Raw genomic sequence first — 23737 nt, 5'->3', positions numbered from 1 at the left:
ATCCCAGCTTCTAAACACCATCAACAGGAAGGACTGGCCAAGGGGCCCAAGGACAGTAGAAGCAACAGCATCATTTGTGCAGTCTACTTGTCAAGGTAAGAAAGCACATTTCTGGTGGGGGGCCCTTGGATTTATGTAGATAGTTCTGAGAACCCTTAGAGGAGACATATGGCCCACCTCCAGAGGCCTGATAACCACTTAGTGTGAAGACCACAGGAGTGGGGCTGATGCCCTAGTGTTATCATCAGGGTGCAAGCACTAGTAGATGCTGCCTCCCCAACTGTTCTCAGTTGCCCAGATGCAAGGCAATGCTTTTGATTGTAGCACCAGTGAGTGAGAGTTGACCCATGGACTATATACAGCCAAGTCTAAGAGTCAAATCCCAGAACCTAGAAACTGACGTAAGCTGAACTCATGTGATCCCACAAGAGAAATACACTCATCAGCAGGAGCAATCTACCCACTAACTGCCTTCCTGATAGTACAGACTAGACCAGAGGCTTAGTAAATTTACTCAGCACGTGAAATAAAACTCCGCAAATACCACAAGAGAGTCACAAGGTCCTGGGGTGGGCTGGGAAGACAGCTCTGGTTGTTCTTAGCCATCAAAGAAAGTTCTGGAAAATGCTTCCTGGAGACCATGAATCCCATAGACCCATCTGGTTCACAGTCTCTGGCACAGCCAGTTTAGCTGTGGAGTCCAGCCCAGACAGTGAAGAAGAGTTTAGAACATTCCGAGAAAGCCATTCCAATGCATCAGACTCTCTAAGGCCAGTTCAGAAAGAGACCTGTGTGTCTACACACAAAGATGCTACTAACCCAGGCAGAATTTTCTCTAAACCCTGGGTCCCTTGGTTGTTCTGGTGTATATATATATAAGTTCTGGCCTCTGCTTTCAGTATGTAAGGAATAGAGATCACCCAATGTTGAATGCAGGCACCACTTCCTACTCCAGTTCCCCCAGTTAGGAGTGTCTCTCCCTCCCTTACCTGTCCTTACACTCATTCAATGTCATTAAAACTGCACAGATTTTTGAAAATTCTGGAATTTGGGTTTCTTTGAAAAATGGAAAGGTTGTAAGAAAGTGCTTTCGTTTTATTCCCAGGTGTGAGATGTGGGGCAGCTTTGGACCGTCCGCAGCAGCTGGCTATGATTTGCCATGTGTTCTAGCAAAAGTGTAGTTTTGCCAGCTGCAGATTTCTGTGATTGTGTGACATTTGGAATTCTGGAAACCTTTCAGAAAGCATATAAATTCAGGAATCTCTCTCTCTCTCTCTCTCTCTCTCTCTCTCTCTCTCTCTCTTTCTCTCTCTTTCTCTCTTATCCTTCTTCTCTTCTATCTAGTGATAGGAGGTGAAACCCAGGATATAAAGGTTGGGATAAAGGACCCATGAAGTAGCAAAAAGCAGCTACAGAGTGTACTGGGCAAAGCCTTAACTGGTATAAAGGGTGGAAAGGGGAATCCAGAAAAGCAGGAAGACCCTCAGGAGGAGACATGAACCAGGGCCCACAGTGAAAGGCCCTGGCATAACCAAGGTATCAGCAGCACATCCACTTGCCAAAAAAAAAATAAATAAAAAATAAAAATAAAAAGACCAGTTATCCCTAGGACATATTCCCTAGGGTGACTGCCTGCCTTGTAATGCTCCCTACTTCCTGTAAGTCTCTGTCCTGCCACTCATATTCCAAACTCCTGCAAAGGTCTCCAGAAGCCATAATTTTCCTGTGTGACTACATCCACTGGCCAAATTCTGTCTCCAGAGACAGTCAGCCAGCAGGCTATAGCCCCAGGAGTCAAAGGAGCCACAGAGAGCAGACAACAGTTCAAAAGGAAACAAATACTCTGGGGCCAAATCTTGGCCTGAAAGCATGCAAAGGTCTCTGTGGCAACCAGGAACACAAAGAACACATTCTCTTTCATTTTGGGTTTTAGGGGGTTGTTAGTTCATTTTGTTGTTGTTGTTGTTTTGGAGATTGTTTGTTTGCTTGTTGGATTTTTAATAATAAAATGTAGCAACAAATAAGATAAAACAAAACTAACACATCAGAGTTGGACAAGACAAACAAATGGAAGGGAAACAACCCAAGAGAAGGTACAGAAGGCACAAGAATCAAAGGCCTACTCATATGCACACTCAAGAATCCCATAAAAACACTAAACCGGAAGCCATAACAGTGCGGGCACTGTGCAGTCTGTAAGTTTATATGAACTTTGATTCTGCTGACTCAGAGGACCTTGTCTTGTCCTCTATTCCTTCCGGCTCTTACACTTTTTCTGCCTCCTCTTCCACAGAGTTCCCTGGACCCTGAGGAGCGGGGAGGATTTGATGGAGACATCTCACTTAGAACTAAGTGTTCCAAGGTCTCTCACTCTCTGTGTAATGTCTGGCTGTGGGTCTCAGTATTTGTTCCAATGTGCTGCAGGAGGAAGCTTCTCTGATGACGACTGAGCACGACACTGATCTGTGAATACAGCAGAGTATCTTTAGGAGTCATTTTCTTGGTACAGTTTTATTTTGTTTTATCAGTTATGCTAAAACATAGGGACAAAGGCTCTACGTGGGCGCCAGCCTGACTTCTCCATGCTCAGTGAGTTGTGTAAGTGTTGTCTTTAGCAATGGGGCCTTACTGTTAGTTTGTGGAGAGCAACCAATAGTCTTGGCAACAGCCTGGGTTGTTTGGTGATTTTCATGGGACCAAATTTGAGTTTAACAACTCAATTAGAAGTGACCCAGTCCTGGTACTGGAAGCTTCATTTGGTGACAAGAGATGGCCAAATGATGGCTTAGTCTCCCCCATTGTTTGGCAATTTCATTTAGATCACCTTCATATATGTATGTATTTTAGGAAGTGTCTTCTGTATTTGGTTTCCATACTACCCCTCAAATAGCCCTTAATTTTAGTTGTCTCTCCCTGTATTCCCTCCTTTATCTCTCTCTCCTCTCTTCCTTTTCTACTCGAGCCTTCCATTCCAGCCCCCATCCATCCATAAGTATCTATTCTTTTTCCCTTTCCTAACAAGATCTAACTGTGCATACCTCATTCCTTACTCTATACCTCACCTCTATGTTTCTATGGATTGTAATTTATCATTGACTTAATAGTTAATTGCCCCATATAATCAAATACACACTGTGTTTTCTTTTTTGGGAGGGTCTGGGATACCTCACTCAAGATTTTTTTTCCTAGTTCTATCCATTTGCATCTGAGTTTCATGATGGGGGGAGGGTGAGTGGGTACAGCTGACTAATATTATATTGTGTAAATGTACCACATTTTCTTTATCCATTCTTCTGTTGAGAGATACCTAGGTTGCTCCCAGAGCCTGGGTATTATGAATAGAACATGATTGAGTAAGTGTCTGTGGGAGGATAAAGCCAGACAGACTACATGATGAAGCCAGACAAAACACATTCTTACAAGTTTCCTTACCTCTGCAGAGATTAGTGGACTTGATTGTAAACTTGTAGCAACTTTTGGTAGGCTCAGGGTTCTTCCCTTTCTCACAAGGTTTAATAGATCTTCTCTGATTGGCCATGTTTCTTGACCTTATTTGCATACCCACATTCACCGAGTCAGAGTTCAGCTGACATCCTGGCACCTCTCTACAGAGCTACTATGGAAAGGAGCAGATCTCAGTGCATAGGAGCCTGGCCAGACATGCTCCTATTCGCCTCATCAAAGAAGCCTTAAACTCTCAGAATCCAGCTTCCAGCGGAGAAATTCAACTCTCGGCAGAGGAAAACACTGCCTTCAAGACTCACTGGGGCCGGGTGGTGGTGGCGCGCACCTTTAATCCCAGCACTTGGGAGGCAGAGGCAGGTGGATTTCTGAGTTTGAGGCCAGCCTGGTCTACAGAGTGAGTGCCAAGACAGCCAGGGCTACACAGAGAAACCCTGTCTCGAATCCCCACCCCCCAAAAAAAGACTCACTGGGGACAAACTCTTCTGAGGCTCCTTCCCTGACAGGAGGCTCCCTCAATCCAGTCTCCAAGACTCCCTGAGTAACTTCAGGCTGAGGAGCTCATTTCTGCCTCAACCTCCAAGACTCATTCTTCTGGCCTGCAGAGGGCATTCATTCCTGCCTCTGCAGGTAGCCTCCTGCTTCTGCCACCCCTGTGGGTGACCTGCAGACTTGTTGCAGGAAGGTCTGCTTTTGGTTGGCACCTCAAAGCCCTTTGAGAGCTCTTAAATTGAAACACTTCTCAGAGTTGTAACAGATCTTGGCTAGCATCCAGCTGCTAAGAGCTCAACTTTGTTTCATTTAAATCCCATGTAGCAATTGGTTTTGAGTTGTTTTCTCCCCTTGAGGGTTGTTAATCCCAAACTGATAATAAAGTGCCTCTGGTTTATACTGTGCTCAGCACTCATTCCGGTCGTGGAAAAGAGTGGAATTAAAACCCATGTCTATTGCCTGCTTCATGGGAACTGAGTTCAAATACCCAGAGAATCTCTAATCATTTTTGAAACTAAGTGTAAACAAACCCACACTGCTGGACTCAAGTCCAGAGACAGGGAATGGAGCAACTGAACTCAGAGAAGTGGTATTAGTCGAACAGCACTTTTAAAAGGTGGCAGAAACTCAAATTTCATCAGTTTGAGCTCACACATCTTCCTACCCACCTGTCTTTATGGGACACAGCTCTGTCTCCATCTCTGTCTCTTAATTCCACCTGGGTCTCTTCCCCATCATAAACATAAAGACCTTTAGAAGTGTCAGGGCCAGAAAGAAAGAAAGTAAAAGAGGTTTGGAGATAGTTTCATTGGTAAATGCTCACTTCACAAACATGAGAACCCAAGTTCAGATCCATAGCACCCATGTAAAAGCTGGGATACAGTGACACATGCCTGTAACCAACGCTGTGGGACAGGAGACTCCCCAGAGTTCTCTGTCTAGCCAATGTAGCTGAAATGGGAAGTTCCAGTGTCTAAGTCAGGGTTGCTATTGGTGTGATAAAACAACAGGACCACAGAAACTTGAGGAGAAAAGGGTTTCTTTGGCTTACACTTCCACATCAGTGTTCATTGAAAAAAGTCAGGACAGGAACTCACACAGGGCAGGAACCTGGAGGCAGGAACTGATGCAGAGGCCATGCAGGGGCGCTGCTTACTGGTTTGTTCTCCATAGCTTGCTCAGCCTTCTTTCTTATAGAACCCAGAACCATAAGCCCAGGTTGTCCCCAACCACAATGGTCTGGGTTCTCCCACATCAATCACTAATTTTAAAAGTCCTACAGGATTGCCTATGGCTCAAACGTATGGAGGCATTTTCTCAATTGAGGCTCCATCCTCTCTGATGACTCTAGCTTGTGTGAACTTGACATCAAACTAGCCAGAACACCCAGGTTTGATAAGAGAGATTCTGTCTCAAAGATAAGGTGGGGAGCTATAGAGAAAGACAACACCAACCTCTGGTCGCCACTGTACACACATACGCATAAGAACATGCACTTGCATATATGTGTACATGCACACCCACATAGGCATGAGCATGCTCACACACACAAACATACCAGGGTCCAGAGCTGGATTTGGTGGTACAAATCTATAATCTCAACTCTTACAAGCCAGAGACAAGAGGATCAATACAAGTTTGAGGCCAGACTGGTCTGCATAGTCAGTTCCAGGACAGCAAGGGATGCAAAGTGAAACCTATCCAGAAAAAAAAAAAAAAAAGTGCCAGCTTAATTCTTCTACTGATAACCCCAGGGAAATGAGAGCTCCCTTCAAGTTCATGGATGGACACAAGGATTCCTGTGACTAAAGGGATCCACCACACTAGGCAGGCCAAAGGATGCTGAGGAATAAGCCTTCACTTGAGTGTATCTGTGTCATAGGGACAGAAATTCTGTAACTTACATCCTGGGTACCACATGGACTTTGACAGTCCTAAGACAGAAGTATGTTGGACTTGGAAAGCATTATGGGCAATTCCCAGGTAACTTTTGCCTCAGTCCTGTTCAGGGCAGTGTTGTGTGTAGTTTTTGGCTACCCTGCTTTATGTTCCTGGGCTGGGCATGCTACCAGCCACCTGCCCAGGCTCTCTTTGGATCTGCAGATGGAAAACACACACACACACACACACACACACACACACACACACACTCTAGTTTATTTTTAAAACGCCTTGGCTAATTCTAAGGCTGGGTATTCCTAAACCTTCCCCTGCTACCTCAGGCCCAATTGGGTAAGTGGCCAGTGACCCCTTACCTGAAAACTCGCATGGCTGGTTGGCTTTATGTCCTGCAGCTGCTGCATCCCCTTCTTCTTTCACAGTCCTCGAGATTCTCTCTGTGTCTTACCCATGCAACTCTAAGTGTCCACCCCATGACCAGCCATTTGCCAATGGCACTTTTATTGATAGATCAAAAACCAATTGGGGACAAGGACCTTCAGTGTCTGGATAGCAGATTCAAAGCATTAGCACCAGTCTCCAACAGGGCAGTGACAGCACAGGGTAACCTCAGCTTCCTGCATCAAGACTCAGAAGCCCAAGGCTTCTAATGCTCAGGTAATCTCTCCTATCCTCAGAGTTTGTTTTCCATTTTGGCTAATCTTACTAGGAATGGTGTGTTACTTATGGCAGGAGAAGAGGAGAAGGAGGAAAGGAAGAAGAAGAGGAAGAAGAGGAGAAAGAGAAAGAAGAGGAAGAGGAGGAAGAAGAGGAGGAGGAGGAGGAAGGAGGAGGAAGGGAAGGAGGAGAAGGAGAAGGAGAAGGAGAAGGAGAAGGAGAAGGGGAAGGGGAAGGGGAAGGGGAAGGGGAAGGGGAAGGGGAAGGGGAAGGGGAAGGGGAAGAAGAAGAAGAAGAAGAAGAAGAAGAAGAAGAAGAAGAAGAAGAAGAAGAAGAAGAAGAAGAAGAAGAAGAAGAAGAAGGAAGAAAGAAGCCCAATCATGAGAACCTATAACTGCATTGGAAAGTCTCAATAGTTATACCAAGACCTTAATAGCATTTATTTCTGAGTATTAAGTTTTAGTTGGCCAGGTATGAGTGGTACACATTTGTACTCCCAGCACTCAGAAAGCAGAGGAAGACAGATTTCTGTGAGCTCAAGTTCAGCCTGGTCTATGTATCAAGTTCCAGGCTAGCAGTGGTGAGACCCTATCTTAACTAATTATGTTTTTAAAATGTTAAAATATTTTAGGTGATTTCTGGGTCCTGAAGAAATTGGCTCAGTGGCTCAGAACACATGATGAAGACTAGAACAATGAAAGTGGCTAATACTGCAACTGGAGGCCAAGCATAGAGTCCTTCAGTAGTCCTGAAAACACTCCTGTGTTCACCACACCAAGCAAAATCAGGGAGACAGCAACGGCTACAAACTTACATGCTGGGAATGAAGTAATATGTCCCATGGGGCCTTTGCCCTTGCCCCCTGCCATTACTAGAGAGCAACCTTTTCTATGGTAGATTAAAAGATTGGTTTTCTGCTATTCCTAAGCCTAGCAGTATAAAACTATGTTTGCTGTTTTTTCTTTTCCTCCATCCCTAACCATAAGGAACCCACACAGCTTTACCGTGGAAATCCTCCCTCGAGGTATAATGAATAGTCTCATGTGCCAACAGCTGCTGGTGCACTCACTTCTATACAACACAATCGCCACAGGCTTACATTAGTCACAGTACAGATGGCATGCTTTTCACCTACAAGATAAAATATCTACATAAAACAAATGGTTCAAATCTGCTATTTGGTATCTTGAGGCACCTGACTTTAAAGTGCTCAAAATTTTTTCCAACAATCTCAATCCTTTCAGTGTTTAGACTTTATCCATTCCCAAAAGATACAATTACAGGAAAGCTCTGCTAAGACACTTAATGATTTTCAAAAAGAAACATTATGCAACATTAATTGGACTAAACCATTGCTACACATATCTATAGCAGACTTACAACCTCTCTTTGACATCCTTAAAGGCGACGCTGATCTCACCTCTCCCCATCCCTACCCCTGTGCTCCCAAAAGGCTCCCATGAGGCTTACATCTGAACAAAATAGAAATATTTTAATTACAAAAAGTAACTACAATTCACCTCTGTCTTCATTTGTTTTCAATATACCATTAATTCCTACATTCCTTCTGGCTCAATTTACTCCTGCCCTTGGCAATCACAGAATGGATACATTTGCTGTCTCAACCCCAAAGGTCGGTTTCCCCACAAGTGATCAACTTCATTCTTGATACCGAGTCCCAGATTTTATTATTGTCCTTTTGAAGCCTCCCAGGATACTTCTTGATATACTTTGGGTCTGCACAGCAAACGCAATTAGCCTCTTCTACAGTACAAATCTATGTCATTACCCCAGGGATAAGACTCTCCAGTTCTCACAATGTGTCTCTTCTACTGTTCCTACCATTGTAGAGACACAATGTGTCTCTCACCCTCTATCTGAGGCTCTCAAACTTGTTACTGATGGTTCCTCCTTAGGAAAAGCAGCCTATTGGTCCCAAGATAAATATTAACACCATCAAACCAATCCTTCCTCCTAGCAGGAAACTGAATCATTTGCAATTCTCACAGGTCTTACTTGCTTTGCTGTTCCTACTGATACTGCTCCAGGGTCACAAAATGCTGTAGGGGTCACAGAGATCTTTAAAAATGACCTGGATATGGACTAGAAAGATGGCTCAACAGTTAAGAGCACTGACTGCTCTTCCAGAGGTCCTGAGTTCAGTTCCCAGCAACCACATGGTGGCTCACAACCATCTGTAATGGGATCTGATGCCCTCTTCTAGTGTGTTTGAAGACAGCTACAGTGTACTTACATACATAAAATGAATGAATAAATAAATAATTTTTTTTAAAAAATGGCCAAGATAAAACCAACTCCTTCAAAATTCTAATGTCCTTTGGAACAAGGTGGCACATGCCTAGAATCCCAGCACTCAGGAGGTAGAAGCAGGTGGACCTCTGAGTTCAAGGCTAGCCTGGTCTATAGACATAGTGAATTCAAGATAGCCAGGGCTATGTAGAGAGACCTTGTCTCAAAATACTAACAAAAAAAAGTAATGTCCTGTTTCTAAACTTCAACAAACCATTCTATGTCACACCCTCTTTGTAGATAACCCATAATATGTGCTCTCAGACTTCACCATGATCTATTACAGAACAGTACAGCTGATACTCTGGTCATATCCGTTTCGCATCAAGTTCAAAATTCTCACACTTTGCTACATCAAAATGTTCACTCCTGCAGACAGTTTCCTTCTCTGCCACACACCCAAGCTACACACATTACCTAACACCCTACTTCTGTAACACTAACCCTGTATTTCCCATAGGTGAGTCTAAGTCCTGTGGTTTAAATTTTATTTACTTATCTGGTTTTATGTGTTTGGGTGTTTTCTGGCCTGCATTATGTGCATCCTTTGCATGCCTGGTGCCTGTGGAAGCCAGAAGAGAGCACTGGGTCCTCTGGAACTGGAATGATGATTGCCACCTGCTGTGTGGATGCTGGGAAGTGAACTCCCATTTTCTGGGAGAGCAGCAAGTGCTCTTAACTGCCGATCCATCCCTCCATCCCTGATCCTGGTAGTTTAAAAGCTCAGCATAAATGACAGATGGATCCAAGTCTTCTGTTCCTTTGGCCTTCACACATGTTTTGGTGGATGGATAGTTCGGGTTCACCGGAGCTATGGCTCAGCCTGGGGAGGCATTTGTGCATGTTGGGTCACATTGCCTTGCTGTGTTGGCAGCTTTAGGAGTTTCTTACAAGATCAAAGAAGTGTGATGGACCCCCCATATGCTCTCCAAGCTTTCCAAACCTTTAGTTCCTTTGGTATATTACCCATGAAAACAAGTATTCCCTATAATCTCACGGGACAAGTCATTGTAAAACATACTAATGCTCTCCCTAAAACAAAAAGAGGATAGGCTCCTTTAAGGCTACTACTGCACTACCTTAAAGCTGTGATTCTCAACCTTCCTAATGCTGTGACCCTTTAATACAGTTCCTCATGTGTGGTGACCCCCAACTATAAAATTATTTACGTTTCTACTTTATAACTGTACTTTTTCTACCGTTATGGATCACTATGTAAATATCTGTGTTTTCCAACGGTCTTAGGCAACCCCTGTGAAAGAGATGTTCAACCCCCAAAGGGTCATGTCCCAAAGGTTGAGAACCACTGATCTCAAAGTTTTATTACTTTTTCATTTCTTTCCATAAGTGATGGTGGATGTTCCTCTGTAAACGGGCACTATGCAGGATTTTCTGCTCATTCTGCATCTTATCTGCAGGTTCTCTGGCAATATCCACAGGGTGGTACGTGGAAAGGCCCCCAGATAGTTTTACTTGGGGTAGAGCATATGTGTGTGTAAGTCATGAGAATAACTGTGTTTTGATTCCAGGGGGAAAATATGAGCCTGGTGCAGGGCAAATCTTACATCATTACCCCAGGGCTAAGACTCTGCAGTTCTCACAATGTGTCTTCTCTACTGTTCCTACCATTGCTTCCTCTCACCCTCTGCCTGAGGCTCTCAAACTTGTTACTGATGCTTCCCTCTCAGGTAAAGCAGTTTATTGTTCCCAAGATAGATATTGACATCAAGCCTCTGAGCAGCAAACTGAATTATTTGCTATTCTCACGACTCTTACTTACTTTAAAGCTTCCCACTTAGGTTATAAATGCCTTCAGCTCAAGGCCACACCCCTGGCCAGGAGCCAAGTGAAAAAGACATCTGATGAGGTGCAAGAGTTAAGAGAGTTGAGCCAGCCCCCTTCCTCTGCAGGTATTTCCTTTATGATGGTCTTCAACATCAGTGCTTTAATGGATCTGCATATGAGCAAATTAATTGGACACATATTCCACAACCCGCTGAAGCTCATCTGTCACTTGGTTTGATGTTTCCTCAGTGGTATTTTTTTTTAATAATACTGCATACTTACCTGTTAACTTAACACAAGCTCATTTGAAAGAGGAAACCCAATTGAGAAAATGTCCCCACAAGATTGGTCTATAAGCAAGTCTGTGGGGGCATTTTCTTGATTAATGATTAATGTGGTCAGTATGACCCCTGGGCCCTTGAGATATATATAATCTTGCAAGCTGAGGAAGCCACAGGGAGATAGCCAATAAACAGTGTTCCTCTATAGCATCTGCAATGGTTCCTGCTTCATCCAGGATGTGTAAGCCAAATAAGCCCCTTCCTCCACAAGTTGCTTTTCTCATGATGTTTCATCACAGAAATAGCGACCTAAGACATTGCTTGAACCCTTTCTTGCCACAGAGCCCAGGGATGGAGTCCCTTCAGCTACACTGACTTAGCTTCCAAACTTCACTATATGTTGCTGCTAATAACTCCTTTTATTATTTCCAGGAGTATACAGAACTGGTTGGCCTGGAAACCCAAGAAATTAGATCAAAGGGCTATTTTAAATTTTATAACATTCTTTTATGAATTTTCAGGGACCCGAGCCTAGAATCCTTAGAATGTCATTTAGCCTCCAAATAAACCTTTCTGTGCTAAACACAGACAATGGGACCCAACAAATGAGTGTTTAGGATAGTTCTTGATATACATCCTTGAAATAAAAGCATAGCTAAAAGAGACATGATAGATAGCAGACCCCACAGAGAGGTGGCGAATGGTGAAAATCAGGTGTTGGAATGAGGATTCAATAAAACATAATTTAATCACTCCTATCTAATGGTGGTCTGTTCCAAGAACACTCTACGAAGTGGGTTATGGGTGGGTTAGCAACCTCCCCCATCTTTGGGACTGTGCAAGACCATCTCTGGAATCTGGGTGTATGGCCAGCCGGTAATGGTGTAGAAAGGGAGACAGCTCAAAATGCCACCTATTTAAACACAACAGCAAATAAGCAAGTTCGTGTATCAGTATGTATCATGAGTCTGAATGTTTATATCACGTTACCCATCCTGACTATTATCTGCAGCAGTGTATTAACCACATTCATTAGGGAAAGACTCCGTGTTTACCATTCTTAAAAGACTAGTATTGCCCAGGGTCCAGGCCTGTCTTAAAAAGCTATGGGAGGAGACTCCAACTGTAGCCTTTATGCATGAAATGGTGAAACTCATAAAAGGTTTATATGGTGGTCAGTTGCTGGAACTGTGATCTCAGCTAGCATTGTTGTTTTGTACCAGGAGGGGAAAACAACTTGTACTTAAACTTGACAAGCACAAATCCATATTAAACAAAAGATTCGTGGTAAAATTCAACAGTTAAAGAGTCCATAAGTCAGTTAGATGAGCAAGAACAAGACCTATGAAGGTCATAGCGTTTGAAACTCCATCTTGATGTCACTCAGTATTATGTTAAGTCAGCCATCTTAACCTTGAGGGAAACAAGGAGCAGGAAATGTTGCCAACATCCTTGTCTGAGAAAGAAACATTGTTCATCAAAGAGCAGTCTGACCCTTGGCACACCAAGGACAGAAGGAAACAGTCTGTACAACAGGTTCTCCAGCTCAGAAGCCAGCACGTACTGTTTCTTTCTGTGGAAAGGTGCGTTCTCTTCCCATATATTTTTCTACCCAACTTCCTTGTCTTCCTTCTCCCTGGTGATATATTAATTAGAACCCTCTATTACTTGTAAGCATGGTTTAGTAATCGTGTAGTATCTTTGCATGCAGTTGTCCTAATAAAAGTTTAGGGGAAGAGGCACTCTGGGTCCTTCTTCTGGAATGTTCTTTGGGTCCCCGTGCCACTCCTGCTGACAATTCACATTCCAGACTCAGAGTTTTACTTCATAAACTGAGCTCTGCTATCCTCAGCACTGCTCAGTCATGAGGACCTGAGCTCAGATCCCAGCACCTATGCCCAATAGCTAACAAAGGCCTGTATTGCCAAGCATGACTTCACTTGCAGTCTGAAACAGAATGACCTAGAGAAGTAGCTGAAACAACAGGTCATTGCCTTTAACAACCTGCTGACTGTCATGTAGGCTTGGGTAAAGTCTTGCTTGTTTGCCCACCTGACCTGTGGTTTAAGAGTATTAAATAAGAAAACAAACTGAACCCAGCATTGAAGCCTTTCAAGAGCCATCCTGGCTGCAGTCCTCCAGTGACATCCCTTCCTTTCCATCTCACTGGTGTCGGGGTGCTTATTCTAGAAAGAGTCTACAACACTTCTGGATGCCCCAGCTATATCTCCTTCACTAAGGCCCCAGGTGATCCAGAAAGGCTGCCACTCAAGGGCCTCTCAGCCTGCTAAAAGTTTCTGGAACTGGGGAGTGCAGGCCCCTGATGGGATGCTTGGGTCCTCCCCTTCCAGTGCCCAAGGAGACTGTGAGACCCAGGACCAGAGTCTCCGAGTGGAAACAGATGAGACCAGACTAGACATCCAGACCAGGTAAGGACCCCAGGGAAACAGGCAGAAAGATGATGTGTAGTCTTGATCACCTGGCTGGAGATTGATTGCCTCCAAAGCCCTAACGGGATACCAAGGTATCACAAGATTCCAAGGAAAAGCCTTAAATATAAAGGCACTGGTATTAGTTTCCAGAGAAATAGACAGACTAGAAATTAAATATGGGAACTTATAAATTCTAAATATAAGCATTTGTGTGTATGAATGCCCATAACGGTCCCACGGCGCTGAGGCTCTGGGATTTGACTGGACATTAACCTGTGATTCCACTGAAGCCATTTCCCCTGCATAGGCACTCACCTTCCATAATAGGAGGTGATGGAGCACAGTGACATATCAGAGGCTATAAGTAAAACCTGTACAAGTTGGCAGTCAGGTGGGCACCTGCTTGAGGGTGAAGCTGGTCATGTCCGTCCCACCCTATGCGCCACACAGGGCTGGGCACATTTAAACCCCCTTGGTCTCTTGGCTAGGGAACTCTTCTGGTCATTGGGTCTGCACAGTTCTAATGTGAGACTCACACTGGTCTGCAAAGGCTATTAGGCCTGAAGACACCAAAGAAAGCAGCCAGTTCCATTAGCGTTGCCAGGGAATGGAATCTTGCCCATGATGCTGCCTCTTACTGGCAGTCACAAGAGCATCTGATCAGGTCCCTCCAAGGACATCTGCCTCATACAATGCTCACCAACGTCCACCAGCCTCCACTACCAGACTTTAGTTGGCTGTGTTTCAGGGACAAGTCTGTTCCAATGTGTTCACTTAGGGAGATGCCAGGTTCTCCTCTCATCCAAAAAGATGGCAGCTATGTGATCTGGACACATACTTATCTGAAAAGGAGGGCGAGCCCTTTCCATGATTGCAGAGAAATCATTAAAGAGATTTTTCTCCTCGCAGCTTATTAAAGGATGAGCTGCTCCAGTTCAGATACGGAACCTTTTACTGATGGGAGTTGAAGCCTACTGCCCCTCACATTAAGAGACTGCAAGTAACAGTGTGTGGAGAAAGGAGACTACTCACCTCAGGGAACACGACAGTTAAAACAAAAACCAAATCCTCCAGCCCCTGGAGGCTTCCTGGCTTCTACAGTAACAGTAGTGTACTGTCAGGCTCACCCAAAACCTCAAGGATGAATGAGATGGGGGAAAGAAGTCGCAGACCAGACTGCCCTCAGGAAAATCATAGACCAGTAGCCCCCTCACCTTACAACCAGAAGGTATGTTTTAATGACAGAAGGAGCCACTAAACATCAGGAAGACTAATTACTAAAAATAGGAAAATAATCGTTCCTGAGATAACAGCTCCCAGCCTAGTCCAGCAAGCTCATGAAACAATCTATCTGGGAAAACTGCCCTACAAGAATTGTTGCAAAGACATTCGATGTTCCCTAGGTTGCCTACACTGACCCAACAAACTAGCCAGGCTTGTCTGCAGAGTGCTTGGAACAAACTCAAGTGGTGACCCAAGGCCCCACTCTGACACAAAAACAGGGGCCTCCCATTTAAACATGTAGACGTGGACTTTACTGACAGCATTCAATCCAGCAGAGGGGAGGGTACCTATACTGTTGGTTATGATATGCATTTTCTCAGGCTGGATAGTAGTTTTTCCTATCTGCACAGAGAATCATCTTAGAACTTGTATAAACAATGCCACCTCCAATCATCAAACTGGTTGGAAAAATGAATAAAACGTTTTAAAGGACACTGGCCAAACATCACCAAGAAACAGACCTCCCTTGGCCAGGAATTCTGTCATTTGTACTGTTTGGGGTACATTGCATACCCTGTAAATATAACTCTTCTTTTGAGATCATGTTTAGTCACCCACCTCCACTGTTCCCAAAGGACTCTAAGGACCTCTGAGAGTATGGACATGCCCACCTCCAATGGTTCTTGAAAACTTTAGCTGACACTGCACAAAAATTGCCCATCCTCTCAGTTTTTTAATGTTTATAAGGTGTTATAAAGGTGAAGAGAGGAGAATAAAGTAAAATAAGGTGAATTTTTTTTTAAAAGACCAATTATTAGATACTGACTTACTGATTTACGTAAGCACTGCTTGTACTGTCTGTTTGCCAAGCATGACTTCACTTGCTACCTGGAACAGAATGACCTGGAGAAATAGCTAAAAACAATGGGTAGTCGCCCTTAATAACCTGCTGGATGCTGTATGGGCTTCTGTAAAATCTTTCTTGCTTGCCTACCTCACCTTGTGGTTTTAGAGAACAAAAATGCAAACTGGACCTGGACATAAGCCTTTCAGATGCTGGCCTGGCTTTCAGTGGTCTCCTGCCATCCACCTCACTAGTGTCCAGGAAAGTCCCTGCAACAAAGAGAACAGAGCAGCTGAATGGGAGAGGGAGGGTGCTGTAAGACAGGAAACAGGAATTCAACAAAGAGATTAAAAATACTGAGAAAAAGCAATCCAAAAAAAATTCTGGAAATGAAAAACATAGATAAGTCAAGCAAAAAAAAATCTCTGTGGAAAGTCTCACCAACAGAACGACCAAGGAGAAGAAACTGTTCAAGCTTGGAGACAAAGTGAAGGAACCGGAACAACCAAGCAAGAACAAAGATGAAATATTAACATGGTACCAGGGAGGAACTGCAACAGTCTGGGAAAAAAAATCTACAGGAGGTATTTAGGACAAACAGACAAACAAGAAAAGAATTTCCCTGTGCTGGCTCATTTTAAGTAAACTTGACACAAGCTAAAGTCATCTGAGAGGAGGGAACCTCAATTGAGAAAATGCCTCCATAAGATCAGGTTACAGGCAAGCCTGTAGGGCGTTTTCTTATTAGTGATTGATGGAGGAGGACACAGCACATCATCAATGGAGCCATCCCTGGCCTGGTGGTCCTGAGTTCTATAAGAAGGCAAACTAAGCAAGCCATGAGGAGCAAGCCAGTAAGCAGCACCCCTCCATGGACTCTGCACTGGCTCTTAGTCTCTGCCCTGTTTGAGTTCCTGTCCTGACTTCCTTTGGTGATGAACTGTAATGCTAGTGTAAGCTGAATAAACCCTTTCCTTCCTAAGTTTCTTTGGCCAAGTTAACTCATCATAGTAATAACTAAGACACTCCCTAGTGATAATTAAAACACTAAATAGAGCAATGAAAGTATATTGGAAACAGCAAGAGACAGGCCAGTGAGGTGGCTCAGCAGGTAAAAGCACACACTTCCAAGCCTGATGACCTGAGTTCAACTCCTGACACCCATATGCTGAAAGGAAAAAACACAACTCCCTCAAGAACTGATGAAATACTTGCATAGGTTTAATCATATCTTAAAATTATTTTTGTGTGGGGGAAGAGACGAACATACATGGCACGTGTGTGGAGAAGAGAGGACAGCCTCATATAGAAGCTGGTCATCTCTGGTTCCAGGGGATTTGACCAGTCATACATATAAATAAAATAAATATTTTAAATATATTTTGCTTATAATTACTTTTTAATTCTTTTTTTGTTTGTGTTTTTTGGTTTTTTTGTTTTTGGGGGTTTTTTTGTTTTGTTTTTTGTTTTTTGGGGGGGGTTTTTGGTTTGGTTTGGTTTGTTTTTTTTTTTTTTTTTTTTTTTTTTTTTTTTGGTTTTTCAAGACAGGGTTTCTCTGTGTAGCCCTGGCTGTCCTGGAACTCACTCTGTAGACCAGGCTGGCCTTGAACTCAGAAGAAATCCACCTGCCTCTGCCTCCCAAGTGCTGGGATTAGAGGTGTGCATCACCACTGCCCGGCTACTTTTTAAATCTATTTGCAACTTTATTATGAAAAAAATATGGGCTGATGAGATAGCTCAGTGGTTAAGAGCACTGACTGCTCTTCCAAAGGTCCTGAGTTCGATTCCCAGCAACCACATGGTGGCTCACAGCCATCCATAATGAGATCTGATGCCCTTCTCTGGTGTGTCTGAAGAAGACAGCTACAGTGTACTCATATACATAAAAATAAGTAAATCTTAAAAAAAAAAAAAAAAGAAAAATACAAATAAAAATAGCATCATTCTTTTTTAAAAATAAACTAAAGAGCTGGGCAGTGGTGGCACATACCCTTAATCCCAGCACTTGGGAGGCAGACGTAGGCAGCATCTCTGAGTTCAAAGCCAGCCTGGTCTACAGGGGAGAGTTTCAAGACAGCCAGGGCTACACAGAGAAACCCTGTCTCAAAATAAGAGAGAAAGAAAAAGGAAGGAAGGAAGGAAGGAAGGAAGGAAGGAAGGAAGGAAGGAAGGAAGAAAACTAAGAAAAGAAATCAGTAATAATAATCAGCTGAAGAAATCTACGATCGCCAAGACAGCTCTACAGAAAAATGCTTACAGAAGTCTATGAGAGTGAAGAGAAAATAAGTCCACCCAAAGACAGTTACAAGTAAACCATGTGAGAATAATAGTTAAGTAAAAGAGAGAGTGGAAAAAAACAAACACTAAAACATCAACAAGATGACAGGAACCAATACACACCTCTCAGAAATAATTGCAAATAGATACTAGTCTTCATTCCTCAGCAAAAAGATTCAGGTTAGTACATCAGCTCGAAACACAGGTACCAAGTGTCTCTTTGTGGTCTCTCAGAAACACCCTTCACCACAAACAACAGTCACACCTCAGAGTGAAAGGATGGACAAAATATTCCTAGTGGACCTAACAATGAGAGGTGTCTTGGAGCTAATAGCTGACAAAACAGACTTCAAACTGAAGCTGGGGAGAAGAGGTGAAGACGGTCACTTCCTGCTGATTAAAGGGACAATCTGTGAAGAGAACATCGATTTTTGGTTTGATTGTTTGTTTATTTATTTATTTATTTACATCTCAAACCTTGTTCCTCCTCCTAGACCCTCCCTCACCAAGTCCCTTCCTCCATCCCTCCTCCCCTTCTCCTCTGAGAAGGTGGGACACCCCCCTCAGGTATCCTCCCACCCTGGCACATCTAGTCTCTGCCAGATTAGGTACATCCTCTCCCACTGAGGCCAGACAAGGCAGCCATAAAGACTGAGCTGCCTGTCTGCTACATATGTGCCAGCCCGTGTGTCTTCTTTGGTTGGTGGCTCGGGTTCTCAGGGGTCAAGGTTTGTTGACTCTATTGGTCTTCCTGTAGGGTTCCCACCTACTTCTGGGCCCTCAATCCTTCCCCTCAACTCTTCTATAAGTGTTCCTGACCTCTGTCTAATGTTTCGCTGTGGGTATCTACTTCTTTTTCAGTCTGCTGCTGCTTAGAGCCTCTCAGAGGACAGCTGTGCTAAGCTCCTGTCTGCAAGCATAACAGAGTATCATCAATCATGTCAGGGATTAGCGCTTGCCCATGGAATGGATTTCAAGTTGGGGCAGTTATTTGTGGGCCATTCCTTCCACTAAATTGGAATCTAAAATCTTAAAAAAAAAAAAAAAAAAAAAAAAAAAAAAAAAAAAAAAAAAAAAAAAAAGTCTGGCTACATAAGACCTACCAAAACTAAACCAAGATGATTAAAAAAAAAAAAATGTACAGAGATGCGTGAGTCATGATAAGGGGCCAGAAAGATTCTCAGTGGTTAACAGTGCATACTGCTCTTGCAGAGAACCCTGAGTTCAAGTCCCGGTACTCACAGCTCACTCATTCCAGCTCAAGGGGATCCAATGCCTTCTTCTGGCTTTAGAGGGCACCTGCACTCACCATGTGTATTCACATATACACATAATTAAAAATAAAATCTTTGCAGATAAAAAAAAAAAAAGGAAGGCCAGTGGTATTGATGTAGCAATTAAAAATCTCTCAACTAAAAGAAGTCCAGGTCCAGATGAATTCACTGATGAATTTTTCTAGACCTTCAAATAAAAGCTAAAACCTCTGGGCAGTGGCAGTGCAGGCCTTTATTCCCAGTCCTCAGGAGACAGAGACAGGCAGATCTCTGTGAGTTCAAGGCCAGCCTGGTCTACAAAGTGAGTTTCAAAACAGCCTGGGCTACACAGTCTCAAAAAAGAAAAAGAAGCAAACCCAAACAAAAAAGCTAAAACCAATGCTTCTCTATTCCACAACACAAGAAAAGGTAAGAACATTACCAAACTCCTTTCACAAAGCTAGGTGAGAGAGAGAGAGAGAGAGAGAGAGAGAGAGAGAGAGAGAGAGAGAGAGAGAGAGATTATAGATCAGCTTTCCTGATGAACATAGACACAAAAATTCTCAACAAAATACTTGCAAACAGAATTCAAAAACACATGAAAAGGTCCTTCTCACCCTAACTCAATACTGCTATGGTCTCTGTGTGTCCACTCGTGCTGCTGGAGTCCTGTCCTCTTCCCTGACTTCCTGCATGCACTGCAGCTCACAGGACCTGCACCACTTGATGCTCCACATGCACCTACACCCCCAGCATCTTCCTCCCTGCCCTCTCTGGTCCGGACAGAAGTCCTTCACTTTTGCCTCCCCAACTCAGGTGCTCTTCAAGGATGCCAACATCCTGGCGTCCTAGGGTCCCACTCTGCAGGTCCTGCAGCCTGGCTGGTAGCCAAAGATAGCACCGCAGCTAGGTGCTTTGTGTGCAGCAGCTCTGATACCCTGATCGAGGACTCCTGGTGCAGTCACTGCTCAAAGAAGGGACAACCTGGGCCAACCTGGAGAAGGTTCAATCGGAGCTGTCCAGCACGGAAGAGCAGCGATGTGGACTGAGATCCACATCCGTATTGAAGCCAATGAGGTTCTAGTAACCGTCCTTGAGAAGACTGTGTGCCTGTGGCCCACAGGGAAAAATGAGGCTGTCCTATGGAAGTATGTTGACAGTTCGCTGCTAGTAAAGCCGCCACCAGGAGGCAGCAGCCCTAGAGCTCCTAGTTTGAGACCCTGAGGCGTTCTTCAACCTGCAAGTCTTGCCAAGTCACGTTCCCTACCCCCAAATCCCCACCTCTGCACCCCAACACCCATACCTCACGCACCCATTATGAACCCTTCACCCAAGCTTCTGACATCTAGAGCGGCACACTCCACCCCAACTTTTACCCCCACAATCACTTCTGCAAGCTGACACCCATTCTGCAGCTCAGAACTAACTGTTCCCCACACCTGCCCCAGTTTGCCCCCTTAAACACCAGGAACAGAAAACAAAACAGTGAAACCACACATTAAAAAAAAAAAATAGCATTCACTATGGTCGTGTGAGTTTTATTCCTGAGATGCAAGAATTCAATATATGTAAAATGAATAAATGACACCAAAATCACATGGTCATCTCAATAGATGTAGAATATGCTTTTAGCAGAATCCAACATCGATTCATATTAAAAGTCCTGAAGAGGAGACTCCAGGGCTGAGGGGTTAGAAGCATGCAATGCTGTTAAAGAGGACTGAAATTCAGTTTTCAGCACCAAAATCAGGTGACTCACAGTCACCACCTGTAACCCCCTCTTCTGGTCTTCCTAGGACACACTCACGCAGCTCACACTCACACAGATACACCCCCATATGCATAAATAACTTTTTTAGTTAAAGTACGGAAGAAGCTTGAAATACTACAGAGCTGTAGTGACAGACAACAGCGTGGTGCCGGCATAAACACACACAGCACAGCACATCAGAGCAGCACAGAGGAGTCGGATACAAGGCCACACCACTATAGCCGAAGGTGCCAAAAAGACACATTGGAGAAAGACAGCATCACCAAGAAACGGTGCTGGGAAAACTGGATATGTAGAAAAATGAAATTGGATTTATCTCTCACCCTTTTCCAGTGGATCAGAAACCCCAACATACACCTTAAATCACTGTAGGAAAAAGGAAGGAATAACTTTATAATTCAGGCATATAGGTAAAGATCTCCTGAAAAGGAGTCTGACTGCATAATTAACACACGGGGTATCATTAAATTACAGAGCTTTTGTACAAGAAACGCAATGGTCAAGTGAGTAGGGAGGCACCTTACAGGGTGGGAAGTGCCTGATGGAGGATTGGGATTTAGATACAGAAAGAATTCAAGAAGCTAAGCATACAGAAAACAACCCAATCAAAAAATGAGCTACTGAACTAGACAGAGCCTCCCTCCCCCCCAAAAAAAAATCAAATGGCTGGTAACATTGTTAAAGAGTTCAGCTTCATAGGGCCTCAAGTAAGTGAAAATTAAAACTACTTTGAGGGGTTGCAGATGGTGCAGCAGTTGGGCACTTACTGAAGAGAACCCAGGTTTAATTCCTAGCACCCACATTAGCTGGTCTGCAACCTCTAATAACTCCAGCTACAGAGGATCCAACACCTCTGGGCTCCTCGGGCATTCATATGCAGTTACCCACACACGGATACACAGGCATACGAATAATTATTTAAAAAATTAGTCTTTTAAAAATATGTCACCAGGCAGTGGTGGCGCACACCTTTAATCCCAGCACTTGGGAGGCAGAGGCAGGCAGATTTCTGAGTTCAAGGCCAGCCTGGTCTACAGAGTGAGTTCCAGGACAGCCAGGGCTACACAGAGAAACCCTGTCTCGGAAAAAAAATAATATGTGTTGGTATGATCCTTTAATTCCAGCACTTGGGAGGCAGAGGCAGGCAGATCTCTTTGAGCTTCTGGACAGCCTGGTCTACATAGTGAATTCCAGGCCAGCCAGGGCTGCATGGTGAAACTGTATCTCAAATAGATAGATAGATAGATGATAGATAGATAGATAGATAGATAGATAGATAGATAGATAGATAGACAGACAGATAGATAGACAGACATGTAGTCAGACAGATATGTAGACACACAGAGAGATAGACATGTAGACAGACAGACAGACAGACAGACAGACAGACAGACAGACAGACAGACAAAGAGATGTGGAAGAACAGCTGAGTGTTTGCTGTTTTTCCAGAGGATCTGTGTTGTTCAGTTCCCAGTACCTACTAGGCAGTCCTCCTGTAACTCCAGATCCAGGAAATCTTTCAGGCTGCAGAGAGAAAAGCAACAGAAGGAAAGAATGCAGTTTGGCTCAGCACAACTCAGTAGCCAGTGTTGGTTCAAACTTCAGAAGTTCAACTCCGAGGAGTTTATTTTAGACAATAAGCACAGCAAAATTTAGTGAAAACTATTCTTGTGACAATTGACACAATCCCACATGAACAATACAACCTGCATAAATCTCCTTGAGGAACAAAGTAAACCAAATACAGATTAGGCGTGACTGCACCAAGACTGTAAAGTCCATAGAGATAGGTCCCATAGATTGACTAGAAAAAAAACAAACTTATGATAAGGGTCTGGGGAGGATCTGGTACCGGAAATGTCTCTAGCCACACAGTACAAAGGTTACCAGGCTACAAAGCACATCCACTCCCAGCCTTCTGGGTGGAAACAGGTATTGCATTCACACCTGGAAGGAACAACCTGGTGTGCCTAACATTCCAGATTCCTCCAAGGTTTATCTGTGAGCACAGAGACCTCTGTGCCTCCTACTTTTTTTTAAATCTCTTCTCCTTATTTGTTTGTTTGTTTGTTTGTTTGTTTGTTTTTTAACAAGAAGATTGTGACTGTAATAGAGATTAAGATTGAATGCATTGGGGCTGGAGAGATGGCTCAGCAGTTAAGAGCACTGACTGCTCTTCCAGAGGTCCTGAGTTCAATTCCCAGCAACCACATGGTGGCTCACAACCATCTGTAATGGGATCTGATGCCTTTTTCTGGTGTGTTTAAAGACAGCGACAGTGTACTCACATACATGAAATAAATAAATCTTTTTTTAAAAAAAAAGTTGCCACTTAAGTATTTGATGGTGCCATTTCACAATAGTTTGACCCTGTGAATTATAAGGCATTCCAGTAACGTGATTAATATTTCATAAATTCCATAAGTGCAACTATTGTCAGTTTTAGTTGTAATGGGAACCCTAAAAAGAAGAGGTGTCTAATAAGTGATTTATATCCTAGGTTGTTTTGCTCTTGTGAGTCAAGCGACAAGCATATTAGAAAAAGTATCAGCCATTACGTGGATATATTTTAAAGGTCCAAATTCTGAGCCATTCGGAATATCTACCAAATGCCTTTAGATTTTCACCCTCGAGGATTCATTCAGCCAGCAGGGGGCAGTGGGGTGAAGGAAGAAGGAGAAGGTGAGCTTGGAATATTTGTTGTGGCCGGTGCCGTGGGGAAAGCACTGGGGCGAGGAGGCCAGAGCGTCGGCTTGAGCATTAGCAGATGTTAACGGACCTGGAAAGTTAGAATGAGCACAAATATAAGTTACAAAAAAATGTTGATATTGTTGTCTTACGGACGTTGAAGGGAGAGAAATAATTGTGAGATAACATGAGTAGTGGCTGGGTTTAAGTCTTGCAGTTTCTAGGAGTGAAACAGCTTGAGAATACACAGTCAGTTACAACATCCAGTGGTGGTGGTTGGGGGACACCTAATAGAAGCTAACTGAATACCGCAAGTATGTTGTGCACAACCTGGGGTGCACACAGTATATTTTGTGGAGCAT

The sequence above is a fragment of the Arvicanthis niloticus genome, chromosome 12 (assembly GCF_011762505.2).
Source record: "Arvicanthis niloticus isolate mArvNil1 chromosome 12, mArvNil1.pat.X, whole genome shotgun sequence".
Taxonomy (NCBI): domain Eukaryota; kingdom Metazoa; phylum Chordata; class Mammalia; order Rodentia; family Muridae; genus Arvicanthis; species Arvicanthis niloticus.
Note: the sequence above shows the minus strand (reverse complement) of the source record.